Raw genomic sequence first — 16,216 nt, forward strand, 5'->3', positions numbered from 1 at the left:
TCACGAGATATTCTTGAGAAAATTATTTCCAACATACGACTTTGAGAAACATCCTGTCGAATTTCCGAATGTACAATATCAACCAAACTGTAACGATTGCGGAGTTTTTGCTATAGCTTTTGCGATTTCATTATTGTTTAATATTAAACCTGACGAAGTTAGATATGATCATAGAGTAATGGGTTCACATTTGTTGAAGATTTTCGAATCGAATACAATTAAACATTTTCCTCAAGATCCACAAAGTGATGCTCAGACAGTGCTTCCATTAGCAGTAATAAGAGATAGAGAAGCTAAAGCGACTGCTCTACGTATAAATAGACATTTATCTCAGAAAGATTCCTGTGAAAACATTAGTAATACTGGAAATAATTGCGCTAAGAAACGTTGTCGAGAGAAACAGGACTCGTCAGAAAATGATCGTGCTAAAAAACGGCGTCGATATCAGAATTCAGAAAACAATTGTGTTAATAATACTAAAATTAATCGCGCTAAGAAACGTTGTCGAGAGGAACAAGACTCGTCAGAAAATAATTGTGCTAAAAAACGGCGTCGATATCAGAATTTAGAAGACAATCGTGCTAAAAAAACGACGTCAGTATAAAGACAACTTAGCAAATAATCGCCTTAATAAGCGAAAATTTTATCTTATACATTCTCAGCAAGAACGAGATAGACAAAGAAAATATTATCTTATACATTCTCAGCAAAAACGAGATAGACAAAGGAAATATTATCTTATACATTCTCAGCAAAAACGAGATAGACAAAGGAAATATTATCTTATACATTCTCAGCAAAAACGAAATAGACAAAGAAAATATTATCTTCTACATTCTCAGCAAGAACGAGATAGACAAAGAAAATATTCTGATCGTAAATGGCTTTATAATAAGCGATATTACGAGAGAAAGAATTCTAAATACGTACCTGCGAACAAAAATCACGATATTGCCAAAAATATTACTAAAAAATATGCAAAATTTTGGTCACGAAATTACATACAATTTCTTATTCCTGTGGCAATTGAAGACATTGAAAACAAACTTAATATTAAAAATCCTACTGAAAGACGATTAGAAGCCGAAAGAATCTTACGTTGGTGTATGCGTATTCGAGACAGTTTTGTCAGCAAGATCTCTAAAATATTAGCTTCACTTAAAAAGAAATCAGACGTGTGCTTGACTCTTGCCGCTGAATGCTCTATAAATGACGATAAAATACGTGCATTATGTGGCACATCGGGACATACAGCTTCATCCGAAAATTATTTTATCGACACATATCGTAACATTACTTCATCACAACTGTTGATAATTAACGAGAAAGGTAAAACTATGAATGTATTACCTTTGCAACAAGCACGAGTCAAAAAATCATGGTTATGCAATGCTTTGTGTAAAATTTATGATTATCCGTTGATGAAGATTCTAATCGATCGTTATGAAAAATTCCTCAAAACGATATTTACCTGTACTTTAAAGAAAATACCACAATTGTTAACAGATATTCATACATGTACGATAAAGAATTCTGATAAAAAGGGTCACACACATGCCTGTTACATTGATGCAACTCTTTGCAAAGCTCTATTTCTTCCTGTTTTATTATTATCACCTCATTTTCCAATGGTGAGATATATTAAACGTTTAATTTATCAAATGACAAGTTTATACGACAAAATGTTAAATCTGGAGAAGGCTTTAACTTCTGTTGATTTAGACACGTTAAACGAAATTATAATTTCGGCACAACAAAAAGCATATATGTACAAACATCAGCAGAATCGTACTACTTTGAATGAAGATGAAATCATGTCTCGTTTTAAAAACGCATTTAAGGCTTTTACTAAACGCTCCATGGACACACCTCGATATGTTTGTGCATCATGTGAGAGACTTTTATATAGAAGAAGTGTCTCTGAATTTAATAAGCTTAAAGCACGACTAGATATTCCAATTTGGAGAGATTTAATGGCGCATTTAGAAAAACATAATATTACTCCGCAATACATATGTCATTACTGTGAAAAAAAATTCCGTGACGGATTAATACCTGCGTATTGCATTTTAAATGATCGTATTGTACATGATCCACCTGAAGTAATATCATGTTTTAACCAGTTTAAAAAAATTCTCATACAAAGAGCTAAAGCTTTTCAAACTGTCGTTACAATGAAACCTGTTAGTAACAAGAAATTGCCTCACAGACAAATGGTACAAAAAGTAAAAGGTAGAACGTTTCATTTACCGTTACCTTTACAAGAAACATTGAATAAAATATGTCCTGATACTGATCCAATTAATACCAATCACGAATTGTACTTTATACGTGTTAGAGGTATTCCGACAAAATAAAAAATGATTTGGGAAGAAATGGTAGACGTTAACAAGGTTTTTGACGCCTTAGTGTGGTTAAAAGAACATAATCCTTTATATTCTCATATTGTATTGCCAAATACTTGTAAGGAGTTTTATTTACAAACGTCATTATTATTTGATCCAGAGTTTGAAGTACAGGAGACAGAAAATGCTACTGAATCTGATTTGGATGACAAACGCGAATCGAGCCCAAAAAGTCCAACGCAAGAAAACAATGTAAACGCTACTTTAAACAATGAGCGTAAGGCAATGTTAACTCAGGTTCTTGACGAAAATAATGATGATTATTACGAGCAATATACTATTTATCCTTTATATGAAAAAAAATTATGTAAAACTGATACCGCCTTATATCAAATGTTAAAAATAGCCGATTTGCCCTTGGACAATCGTGAGGCATCTTTAGATTTATTGTGTTTTCCAGATTTATTTCCTCTTGGTATTAATGGACGACACCAAGCTAGACGGGTTAAACTTCACGACCATGAATTTGATAAATGTTGTTTGATGTCCAAACATCCACAATTCAGATTAAATATACAATTCGTATTTTTTCTGTATAATCTATACACTTTTCGTCAAATAAATCGTGGTATTTATAGCAAACTATGTACAACTAAGCGTTATACGGCTTCAGAATATTTAGAAGCACTACAGACAGATGTATTAGAATCTGACTTGAGTACAATATTCGCCACTATAAGAAATACGGAACAATACTGGCGTATACCAAGGAGTAATTTAAGATGTATGACGCAAGAATACGGACCTGCGACATGGTTCGTAACATGGAGTCCTGCTGAATGGCTGATGCCAGACTTAGCTGCGTATCTTCGTGAAGTAAATGGATGGCCTGACGATTCGACGCCCATTAGTGTACTCGTTGCTAAGGATCCCGTGTCAACGTCAAGGTTTCTTGATAATAAATTTAAAGCATTCGTTGATTTTATTTGTTCCAAAGATAACCCGATCGGAAAAGTAGCGCATTACTTCTGGCGACGAGAATACCAAGGTAGAGGTATACAACATTTTCATTTATTAATTTGGATTGAAGGTGCGCCAATTATCGGGAAATCTTCTGTTGAAGAAGTTTCTCAATTTATTTTGCAACACATAACTTGTGAAATGCCAGATCCAAAGATTTCACCATTGTTATACAGGCGAGTCAATACGCATCAACGACACAAACATAACGATTATTGTCTTCGTTCTAAAAAAGTAGGACGCAAAACGATTCGTGTGTGTCGTTTCGGGTTTCCTCGTCCTGTCACGGAAACGTTGATTTTGAAAGATGTCATAAGTTCGATAGCAGGTAGGAAACGATTGAAACATAGAAGTAGGCTTTATCATGTTCCTCGAAAACATGATGAGATCAATATAAATGATTATCATCCTGTTCTTCTTACGGTATTAGAAGGAAATGTCGATATACAATACGTAAGTGAAACATCCACGTTGCTTACTTGGTATATTACTAAGTACGTAAATAAACCAGGAAAATGTGAAATATCTGATGCTGTCCTTGATAGTAAAAATAAGAAAAAGAAATTATTGCGTCAAGAACTTTGGAATTTGACTTTGCGAGCCACGAGTAATAGGGAATGTGGATCTCTTGAAGCCTGTGATGGAATGTGTGGTATTCCTTTATGGGGGACTGATTCAAAAACGACTATAAAATGGTTAGATGTTAATCAGATAAGACGTAGAAAAGTTAAAACTTATAAGGAAATTGAAGCTCTTGACGGAGATTCTACAAATATATTTTGTCCATCTATAATAGATGAACATTATCCACGGAGACCGAAAGAATTGGAATCTATGTTTTTATATGAGTTTGTACAGTGGTATGATATTTTGAAAAATAAACCACGAGGTAAAAATATTGAATACTACACGATGGAGAATGGTTATTATCTAAAACGGCGACAGCGTGGATGTTTTATTAATCACTATAAATATAATGTCAATACGCAGCCGGAAAATTATTTTTTTTCATTACTGCTCATGTTTAAACCGTGGCGGAAAATAGAAGATCTTAAAGATGGATGTGATACATATACAGAAGCATTTCACAAGGGAAAGTTATATCTTACGGAAGCATTGCAATATCATGAAAAATTAGAGGAAGTGCAAAAAGCATTTGAAACTGCGAAGCAATTAGTTGACCAATATTTAAATGATTTGGAAAAACAGCATGAGTCTCAAGATGATCCCGATAATCCAATAGGTGTTCAAAATATTGAGGCTGGTGAAGCGATGCAAGATTTTAAGGATCTTGGTGACAAATTAGATCAGGAAATCGATGTATCTGAAATGATTTCAAATATGAACGCAGATCAAAGAAGAATATTTGACAGAGTGATCAACGCTGTAACGATATCGCCGGATGATGAACAATTTAAACAATTACTATTATACGTTAGCGGAGAAGGAGGTACTGGTAAAAGTTTCTTAATTAAAACAATTAAATGCTGGAAAAAACAAAATCTCAACAAGGATACTGCTGTAACAGCACCTACTGGTATAGCGGCGTTTAATATCGCTGGTTTAACAAATCACAGGTAATACTAGTTACCTGTTGAACATGCCAAAGATCAGTCTCCTAAGTATACACTATTATCTGATCACGTTTTGAAAGTTTTACGGGCAGATCTTAAAGATGTTAGTCTTATTATAATTGATGAAGTGTCAATGATATCTAATTTAACTTTCATGTATATACATTTACGACTATGTCAAATATTTGATACCATGGATGACGATTTCTTTGGTGGAAAGCATGTTCTTTTATTTGGAGATCTGCTTCAATTACCTCCTGTACGTGAAAATTTTATCTTTGTTCCACTATTAAAAGCAGAATTTGATAAATATATTGGCAGTGTGGGGACTACTTCTGAGGAATGGTTGTGGCAAAAATTTCAATATGATGAATTGACGATCAATATGCGTCAGCAAGGAGATAGATCTTATCGTGAATTACTCTCGAGAGTTCGTGTTGGTTTATTGACAACTTCTGATTCTGAGATTCTCGAGAAAAGAAAAATATCATTGAAAGGTCAGTCTTTCGATGCAAGATTATACGAATTGTGTAATTTTATTGATAATTTGCCGCCTGATACTGTTTGTTTACTGCCTACTCGTTATTTGTGCGATGTTCTTAACACTGCAATGCTAAGTCGTATTGCTTCGAAAGAAATATTATTAATTGCTGAAGATACGGTTGACTGTGATAAATATATTAAACGAACAGTACAAAAGCGATTGACGGATAATGAAGACGATGATACTAATACAGCTGGGCTTTTGAAACAAATTACAATTAAAATTGGAGCGAAAGTTATGATAAGACGCAATATTGATGTCACTTTGGGCCTCGTAAATGGTACAATTGCTACAGTTATTTCTGTTGTGCAGGATACATCTACCGATTATGTAGAAAAGCTTAAACTTCTCTTACCGTCTGGTTTGGAGTATTCTATTGAAAGAGTAAGTGTCAAGTTTAAAGTAATGGAGAAAGCATATGTTATCAGAAAACAATTTCCCATAACTCTCAGTTATGGCATAACCGTTCATAAAAGTCAAGGATTAAGCTTGCGAAACGCTGTTATGGATATAGGCAATTCTATATTTAGTTGTGGTCAGGTATATGTTGCGTTATCCCGAGTAACGTCTCTGGATGGATTGCATTTAATTAACTTTGATCCTTCATCTGTAACGGCAAGTGAAAGAGCTATTACCGAATATAATCGGCTAAAACGAAAATTTCTACCGCAAGCACAAACGATTACTATTTCGAAAAAACGTTTTCGAAAAGTAAAAGATGTTCCGTGGACATTGTCGAAAGTAATCAATGCCGGTCAAGAGTCAGACCAACAAGCTGGAAAAAGTACTGCTGAGCCGATACCTGCTTTGCAAAATAAAGATGGAGTTTCATGCTACGCAAATTCAGTAATACAATGTTTCTTGCAGTCAAGTATTATTAGGAAAGTGTTGCTTAAAGTTGATAAAGATGATTTAAGTATATTAGCGCATAAATATGACAAACGATTACCTAATTTGAATGCTGATGCGATACGGACAGATTTAGGAGAGCGCTTTACGAGTCGTGGTGATGAAAAACCGGCAAAACGAGACGCTCTTGAATTTCTTATTGCCATTTGCACAAAATATAATTACATAAGAAATTTGGTCGGGCATCAAGTTACTTGTACTACTAAGTGCATTAGCAACTCATGTGGTTATACGACAAAAATTATTACTGATAACAACATAGTTGTTCCAATTTCTATTAATAATTTGAAGAAGAAAAGTTATAATCTTAATAATTTATTAAAGGATACATTTTTAAATTGGGGTCCATTATACGGAAAAACATGCCAATCTTGTGCAGGAAATCTAGTATTTAGAAATGAATTAACGTTGACGAAAGAAATAGTTATCATTCATTTAATTTTGTTCTCGTCACAGGATAATAAATTAGTGAAAATACCACAGGCATTTAATTTAACTAGCATAACAACAACTAAGATATCGATAGCTAAACAGCAGTATAAAGTAATGAATACTATATTTCATCAGGGTACATCTATTGAAGATGGTCATTATACAAGTATGTGTAGAGAAAAGACATTTTGGATTGAATTTGATGATGGAAAAATTATAGAAAATAAACGATGGCCTACAGGTGCTAAAGGAATTTATATATTATTTTTGGAAAGAGTTGGTAAGAAATAATTTATACAAGCAACATAACATAAATGCATATTTTACATAATGCATATTTTACATAAAAGCAATGTCCGGCAATGTATACATATATATATATATATAACTTCAGACACATTTCTTTATAAAGTGTAATTTTTTTCTGTTAAGATTAAGATGCGTAATACTACAAAAAGGCGTGATATCCGTACAAAATTACCTTTTTCAAAAAAAGGTAAAAAAAGGCGCCAAGTACACGCATAGTAGTATATATGTATTATGTTGTTACCTCGAAAAAAACAAAGTGGTAGTATTATACCTCGAAATAACACTCTGTACATAATGTTTATAAAATGCGTAATACTACAAAAAGGCGTGATATCCGTACAAAATTACCTTTTTTAAAAAAAGGTAAAGAAAGGCGCCAAGTACACGCATAGTAGTGTATATGTTGTTACCTAAAAAAAAAACAGTGGTAATATTATACCTCAAAAAAATCTAAGTAACAAGTGGTAGACCTAATCTTTGTATCTCGAAAAATCTCGAAAAAACCTAAGCAGTAGTATCTTTACCTAAAAAAAACCGAAGTAACAAGTGGTAGACGTAATCTTTGTATCTCGAAAAATCTCGAAAAAACCTAAACAGTAGTATTTTTATTTAAAAAAAATTATAACTCAAGTGATACACACCTTATCAAAAATGAGTCGCGCTTCAAGTGATCTATTACAATTACAAAAAAGAAATGATATCTCTTTTTAAATTACAGCGCCAATTACAGAGAGAATATACATTGAGAATCTTTGTATTTCGAAAAATCTCGAGAAAAACCTAAGCAGTAGTATTTTTATTTCCAAATATGTTGTTATCTAGAAAAAAAAACAGTGGTAATATTATACCTAAAAAAAATCTAAGTAACAAGTGGTAGACGTAATCTTTGTATCTCGAAAAATCTCGAAAAAACCTAAGCAGTAGTATTTTTATTCCAAAAAATTATAACTCAAGTGATACACACTTTATCAAAGATGAGTCGCGCTTCAAGTGATCTATTTACAATTACAAAAAAGAAATGATATCTTTTTTTAAATTACAGCGCCAATTACAGAGAGAACATACACTGAGAAAAAAAATTTGTCAATCCCAAGAAATATTTAGTCCGATACGTTCATCTAAACATTTTAGTTAGTTAACTAAACATTAGTTGAATTAATTAATTCTTGATTAAGGAAACGAAATAAATTGTTGAAACAACTAATATTTAGTTAACTAACTAAAATGTTTAGTTGAACGTATCGGACTAAATATTTCTTGGGATTAACAATTTTTTTCTCAATGTATTTTTCGAGATACAAAGACTCACAAAATTGTCTCACAAAAATTGTCTCACAAAATTGTCTCACAAAAATTGTCTCACAAAATTATTAAATTACAAAATTGTTACTTTATTCAATCCAAGTGATATCTACCTCGAAAAAACCTAAATAACAAGTGGTTAAACGCGTGGTCCAGTTAAGGGTTAAAAAAGCAGCGCCAAGTTTTTTACAAGAAAAATTTATTTATTTTATTTTAATTAAATATTTTTATTTTATAATGTTACCTCTTTAATTCTTTGTGATTAAAATGATTAAATGATTCTTTGTAATATTATAATTTTATCAAGGAGAATTAAAACTACTACCACTTGGGTTGATAGAAAGATCCTCAGGAATACAAAGATACATACCACTTGGGTTGAGTTAGGTAACACAATTTTGTTTTATTTTTTAAGAGTAGTTGCACTACAATTATTTTTCAAAGCAATATATATATTCTCTTTGTAGTTGGCGTAATTTAAAGATTTAATATATTTTTTTGAAATATATATATCACTTGGATTGAGTTTGGTAACGCAATTTCGTGATATAATAATAATTTTGTTAAGGTATATATATAATATATATATTCTCTCTTTGTAATTGGCGCAGTATTAAAAGATTTCACATATTTTTTTTTTAAATAGATACCACTTGTTATTTAGGTTTTTTCGAGGTAGATATCACTTGGATTGAATAAAGTAACAATTTTGTAATTTAATAATTTTGTGAGACAATTTTTGTGAGACAATTTTTGTGAGACAATTTTGTGAGACAATTTTTGTGAGACAATTTTGTGAGTCTTTGTATCTCGAAAAATACACTGAGAAAAAAATTGTTAATCCCAAGAAATATTTAGTCCGATACGTTCAACTAAACATTTTAGTTAGTTAACTAAATATTAGTTGTTTCAACAATTTATTTCGTTTCCTTAATCAAGAATTAATTAATTCAACTAATGTTTAGTTAACTAACTAAAATGTTTAGATGAACGTATCGGACTAAATATTTCTTGGGATTGACAAATTTTTTTTCTCAGTGTATGTTCTCTCTGTAATTGGCGCTGTAATTTAAAAAAAGATATCATTTCTTTTTTGTAATTGTAAATAGATCACTTGAAGCGCGACTCATATTTGATAAAGTGTGTATCACTTAAGTTATAATTTTTTGGAATAAAAATACTACTGCTTAGGTTTTTTCGAGATTTTTCGAGATACAAAGATTACGTCTACCACTTGTTACTTAGATTTTTTTTAGGTATAATATTACCACTGTTTTTTTTCTAGATAACAACATATTTGGAAATAAAAATACTACTGCTTAGGTTTTTCTCGAGATTTTTCGAAATACAAAGATTCTCAATGTATATTCTCTCTGTAATTGGCGCTGTAATTTAAAAAGAGATATCATTTCTTTTTTGTAATTGTAATAGATCACTTGAAGCGCGACTCATTTTTGATAAGGTGTGTATCACTTGAGTTATAATTTTTTTGAAATAAAAATACTACTGCTTAGGTTTTTTCGAGATTTTTCGAGATACAAAGATTACGTCTACCACTTGTTACTTCGGTTTTTTTTAGGTAAAGATACTAGTGCTTAGGTTTTTTCGAGATTTTTCGAGATACAAAGATTAGGTCTACCACTTGTTACTTAGATTTTTTTGAGGTATAATATTACCACTGTTTTTTTTTTAGGTATTTTATTACCGGAATAAAAAAAATATATTAAGGGGATCCTGCAGCCGTATGATTTACCGACATTATCGTTTTTCGATGGATCTTTTAATTGGCTTTATAGAATTGCAAAAATCTTTTACAGAATTAAAGTCCGCACAAAAATCTAGGGTAACAAACGCGATTTTATATCAAAAACACCAAAAAATTAGAAATATTACTTATTTGGGCACATACAGCTGTCACCTGACGACAATATTTGCTTAAAACAAAAATTCTGCAGTTTATACATACATAATGTTTATCACAGGGAGTAAGATATAAGGAGACCGATCTCCGTACTATGAAAGTGGGTCAATTTTTGGGCGAAAGTTGGTGGCGCTGGTGTTCCAAAAACGGTACCCTCGCTGCTGGTGACAGGCGGCGAATAAAATTACGCGATGCGTAAGGTTGGAATTTTACTACATTGAAGTACACTGAGAAAAAAATCAATTACATGTGCTATCACGGGGTGTCAAAAACATAAGTAGTTTATTCAATTGTATTATTATTAGGTACCCAAATATCTGGATTATTAAACCAATAACTTAATTATTATTATTAGATCCAATTATAAAAATAAATAATTTAATTATTGGTTTAATAAATCCAGATATTGGATCTTTTTGTACACTCTACATACCTACAATAAATTCACATGTTCTGGACATTTATACGACTTTTTGCATCATTCAAAGGCTTGCGTTTCGAACATGATCTTTTGCGTTTCAAACATGCCTTAGTAGATGCGGAAACTGACCCATTTTCTTTGCTAACATTTGCAGCTTTTACTGGAAGCGTCTTCTCTTTAGCAGTAATATTGCTTTTCTTTGGCTCGTCTTTGGAGTAGGTGAGTTTAGAAGCTTTCCTCCTTTCCCTAGTTTGCTTTTGTTCAATATTATTGTTCTTACTGTCCTGCTTCGTAATGAAATACATTCGAGTGAGAAGATAGAACCGCATGACACTGTCCGTCAGCAGCCGCTTGTGTTTGTCACATCCAACGAGCGTTATTAGTGGAAGTTCATCGACAGCTTTCGTGACGCTGAATAAAGTATTTTCATTCAGTTCTTCGCAGCTCACTGTTTCGACCGTTGCTCTCTCTAGTATGGAAAGGAGTTCCTCTAATTTCCGCGATGGATGTTTGAGATTCCCTCTCGATTTTATATCGATCAATTTATGATTTTCCGGAATCGCTTCAGAAGCCGGCAACTCCAAACTTTGCAGGCAATCCTGACAGACAACACGGTTCCCTTCCTCATTAAATATCGCAAATCGAGTGCCTTTCCTTGTCACGTACCCTGCTACGTAAGCTAATACGAATTCCGACGTACTGCATTTGAAATAGTCGTGCTCCTTTAACAGTGATGCAGCATCGTAAAGAACATCCATATTTGTTCATCTGTCCAGGATCGTATCAATTTGAGCGTCCCATTGGTCTCTCCTTTCATTGGCATTATTCAAATCTTTAATGCTCAACAGGACATTAATGGTATCAGCGCCCGAGATATTACTGCCTTTGGATGGTTTGACTAACGAGTACGTTGACACAAGCCTGTACATCTGCACAAATAAGGTGCTGTCTGGATGTTCGTTTGAGCCACACGAGTTTCGCATCATTCCAAAAAATCGCTGCAACAGAATACATAGTTCGAGGGAATAACATTATTAATATTCTACTATACTGGACATAACTATCTAACTAACAACATAAAATCCTGAACCCTCCCAGGTAGCAAGACTCGTCATTTTGACGTCAATTGACGTCAAAAGTCTGTCATTTTGACGTCTTTTGACGTCATTTGACGTCAAAATGACGAGTGCTTGCTACCTGGGCTACAATTGATGTTATAAAATTTGTTCTCGATGTCATAGTAATCAAGAACAAATTTCGAACAACCTCCTGATTTTATCTACTTTATGAAGAGCGATGGAGAAAATATATACCTCTAGATTATCCTGATTCAGCCTTGCCATCATGACGTATGCGAAACCACAGTCTTCGACAAGGTACGTACAGATTTCTAGTGCAGCTTGCAGCGAAACTTTCAATCCGTAGCACGTAGAAACGGATAAAAATTCATATCCTCTTTCAATAGCCTCTTTTTCCCAAGCTCTGATGTACTCTAAGAATTCTGTCACATCCTATATTTGTTGAGGAATGCATTAGGCTGACGTAAACAGTAAGTAAAGCATGATACAATTCTATTTATATACCGTCCAAGCTTTTTTTCCTGGTTTCATGGCATCAATCGGAGTGCGGCTGTTCATCGCAGTGATTAAATTTTTCATCCTCCGACAGAATTTTTGTGTCCCTTTCGAATCCTTCAGATCTTCGTGATTATTCTCAAAAATTTCCATGGCATGTGCTACCCCGAAGAACTGTAATCACATTGAATATTCAAAGCGTTATGAAATTGCATGCAAGATAAAAGTAAAAGATTATGCAGTTAAAGGTTGTATATTAGGTCGAATTACTTGAAATGCCATGGCCACATTCATCTTTTGATAATATTGTGGCCTCACGTGATCGTCTGTCAGCTTAAAATTGGCCTTCAAATTGAAACTTGTGGGATTTTCGATTTTTAATAAAGCGTCCCAATGCCTTATTTGAACGATGCCATCCGGAGTCTAGAATCGAAGAATGAAATATTGTTTGATGACATTTCAATGTCATCGTAAGAAGTAATTCCAGCAATGTTCATTTTACCCAAATACCATCGTGTATACGGTATTTCGTCAGAAAGTTCCGCGTATTCTTGATCAGATGGGGAAAATCAGACATGAACCAAAGACGACGAGTTGGATCGAAAATGTGCTCGACGTGCACTTTCTCTTCCGTTACTCCGAATTTTTCCCACATCGACCGATTCCAGGTCGCTCCGTCAGATGCAATGACGTCCACATACAGGCCGCATTGCTCAGTTAGAACAATGCATTCCATTAGAATTTTATGCAATATTACTCCTGATGCACAGCCTTTGCTGAGAAAACATGCTAATGACTGCACCCATTTTCCCAGAAAAGGCTGGAACATGAGTACTAAAGCATGGTCACCCTTTTTGCTTTTCTGATGTTCAGGAGTGTATTTTCCCAAGTTTGTGAAACCTTGGAAGCGCAAGTTTTTACGATCAAAATGTAGAGATTTTGAAAGCTTTATTTTGTCCAAGAGCAGAACACCTGTAACCATTTCATTATAGACAGTGTGAATTTGGAAGCTCGACAAAAAAAGAAGTAAGTGTTAGGCGATCATCAATTAATCACGTATACCATGCTTAGCCCTTGGGTCCATATCTTTCACTTTTTCTTTGAGAACCTTGAAAGTGGTTTTCTCGAATCCATACACACCTTTGATAGCTTTACGGGTAAACATGGCGTTAAGGGGACCCACTTCTGATGACCTTGAATTTGACATATATTGTCAAGGACACCCTCCCGAGTAACATGCAAGTGATTTTAGTCGGGGGTCGCTTTTTATTAAAAAGTTATTAACAAATAAAGTTTGAAAAATATAACAGCTATTTTGAGTATTGGAAGGCATAAATGACTAATATATATGTCGAAATAGTTCACGCATACACTTTTCACGCGAGACGAGTTGTCACAGGTTCGTGGCGCGCTTTACAAGCTTGTTTATTGTATATTGCCACAAATATTCACACAGATGATCGCCTAACTTATCTTGTTTAAGGGGTTATATCTAGTCGGAAGCAAAAAATGAGAGGGTTTTTTTGTGAATTTTTTGTAACTTTGCTAATGAATCGATCAATGTGAAATTTTGAGGGCTTATTACACTTGTCTTGAGGTGCAAAAAAACATTTTTTATTTTAATTTTTATTACAAAATGGCGGTTCAGCAGTGCACGGAAAGAGGGTCGATGGCGTTCCGCGGCTAGCAGCACGAGTCTCCAACGAACGTATCTGGAACAATAAAAAAAATTTTTTCATAATCTACACGAGTATAGCTACAGAAGTACACATGGATATTAAGAAATATTGATTTTTGCAAATTTGGCAGCACTTTGAAAAAATCGATATTTCGACTTTTTTAAACGTCTCAAAACAAGTATTTAGAAATCCGTTTACTTCACGGATAGAGAGAGACCGTACTTACATAGGAAAACGTTTTGAATGCACATGGTGTCGTGAAATTAAGTTTCCATTTCAAAACTTTTTACGCTAACTTTATTTCCTAATAAGTTTTTATCAAGCAATGACCTTGACATATATACTACTTACCATACTAATACAGATACACATAAGTGATTGAAGGTGGGAAGGTGAGGTGGGGGCGGGGGCGTGTGAGGGCATGTGGGGCGGTGGGGGGGTGCGTGTGGAGGTGAAGGATTAAGCAGTGTGTGGAGGAGGGTTGCAGGGGGGCGCAGCCCTTCCGCTCACACATATACTGTTCTCATTTCGCTAACTTTATTTGTTAATAACTTTTTAATAAAAAGCGACCCCCGACTAAAATCACTTGCATGTTACTCGGGAGGGTGTCCTTGACAATATATGTCAAATTCAAGGTTATCGGAAGTGGGTCCCCTTAACGCCATGTTTACCCCAAAAAAACCTTTAGAAACTCTTGCATTTTTGCCATAAAATTAAGCTCGATATCTCAAAATTTGCGGAAATTAGAGCAATCACGTAGATTTTTTTAAGACAGAAATCGGTAATCTCTTTATTATTAGCAATTTTTTTAATTGTATTATATTCTTCAGTTTCTTCTATCCCTATTTCATGTATAATTCTTTGAATTGGCTGATTAGACTCAGCTTTACGCGATCAAAGGTCCGTATACGAGGTTTATGAAAACAAAGCTCCTCTATGAGGAAGCAAAAGAACACATAGGAGATTTCAATTTTTACAGAGTGTTTGTACTATGGCATAAATCACGCATGCTAAAAATGCCGTATATCCCAAACAGAAGGGATATACAAGACATCAAGCTAAACAAGGAATACAAGAGCTATGCACTTGTATTTTGCTATAGTCTATTCTTTACTATCCCTCTACACTTATGTATCATGAAATAACCATTAAAACCTTTTACATTTCCTACAGTAATCATTTTACGTAGGTCGTAATATATGATCGTGCTACTTACTACATTGAGAAATCGATTCAACTCACGACGATTTCATTAATATTAACAGTAAAGAACTAAAATTACAACATAATACTAATATGGCATAAAGGCACATAACAGAGTGATTGTGAGCAAATATCTTTATTCCTTCTATATTTTCTGACTTTTGCAGCGTAAATTCCCGCGTGGCGTAAATACCGGAGTTACTCTATCATGCAACAGAATGCATCATGCAATAGAATATATCATGCAATATTATATATATAAATCATGCGTAGGAAGTTATATTATAAGATATGCATCGAAAGTAGTCTAAAGTACCTGTATTTTCAGCGTCCTATTCCGACGTTTCATGTTTTTGTTACAGCTGCGTAATCTGACGGTTTTTTCAAGCTGTTTTTGTAAGGGCTGCAATTTTTTTCCTTTTTTCCGCAGACATTCCCGCATTTTTCGACAGGCCGCGCACCTTGTAATTTGAGGGCCGACGAGGTGTGCATTTTTGCAGTGAATGTAGCCTGAACAATTTTTCGCTCTAACACATAAAAAATATGTCAGTTACTTCGTACCTTAATGTCATAACATCTAGGGATGGATTAGGGTTATGGAAATTCGGGAACTTCCCGGTGAGTCAGTGAATAAGAAGGGCCGACCACAATACAAATAAAATTCTCGAATTCAAAAATTATTTGTCAATTTCGTGGGACAAATTTATAATTTCGATGGCAGGGAAAAAAATACGTATAGAAACTCGACCAAACCACCAAAAGAACATTTTGTGTTATTTAAAGATTACAGAAAGGCGAGGCGAAGAACCTATTCTAATATTTTTTTAAGACCGAACTACAATCCTAATCCGCCCCTGACAACATCAGATGGAATGCAGCCAAAATGATTAATACTTACTGCTGTTTATTGCTTGCTCCTTGACATGGGAGGATCTGCGTAAGTTCTATCAGTACATGGGCGATGTCATTCGTACTCTCTACCC

The 16,216-nt window shown here is 33.9% G+C and overlaps 2 long non-coding RNA genes across 3 annotated transcripts; one reads left to right on the forward strand and one right to left on the reverse strand.

The window, feature by feature from the left end:
* Positions 1-10,420: 10,420 nt before the first annotated feature.
* Positions 10,421-12,326, forward strand: LOC139783521 (uncharacterized). Of its 2 annotated transcripts, none has more exons than XR_011721303.1 (3): positions 10,421-10,556; positions 12,019-12,153; positions 12,243-12,326. It is a non-coding gene; the product is annotated as an uncharacterized lncRNA (long non-coding RNA). The 2 variants fall into 2 exon arrangements; XR_011721304.1 differs by having other exon boundaries at positions 12,258-12,326.
* Positions 12,327-12,369: 43 nt separating this feature from the next.
* Positions 12,370-13,207, reverse strand: LOC139783523 (uncharacterized). Its single transcript, XR_011721306.1, has 3 exons — positions 12,854-13,207; positions 12,622-12,774; positions 12,370-12,525 (listed from the first exon to the last, which is right to left on the reverse strand). It is a non-coding gene; the product is annotated as an uncharacterized lncRNA (long non-coding RNA).
* Positions 13,208-16,216: the final 3,009 nt, after the last annotated feature.

This window comes from Temnothorax nylanderi, unplaced genomic scaffold (genome assembly GCF_030848795.1).
Source record: "Temnothorax nylanderi isolate EJ_2023f unplaced genomic scaffold, tnyl_v1.0 TNYL_tig0510_pilon, whole genome shotgun sequence".
Classification (NCBI taxonomy): Eukaryota; Metazoa; Arthropoda; class Insecta; order Hymenoptera; family Formicidae; genus Temnothorax; species Temnothorax nylanderi.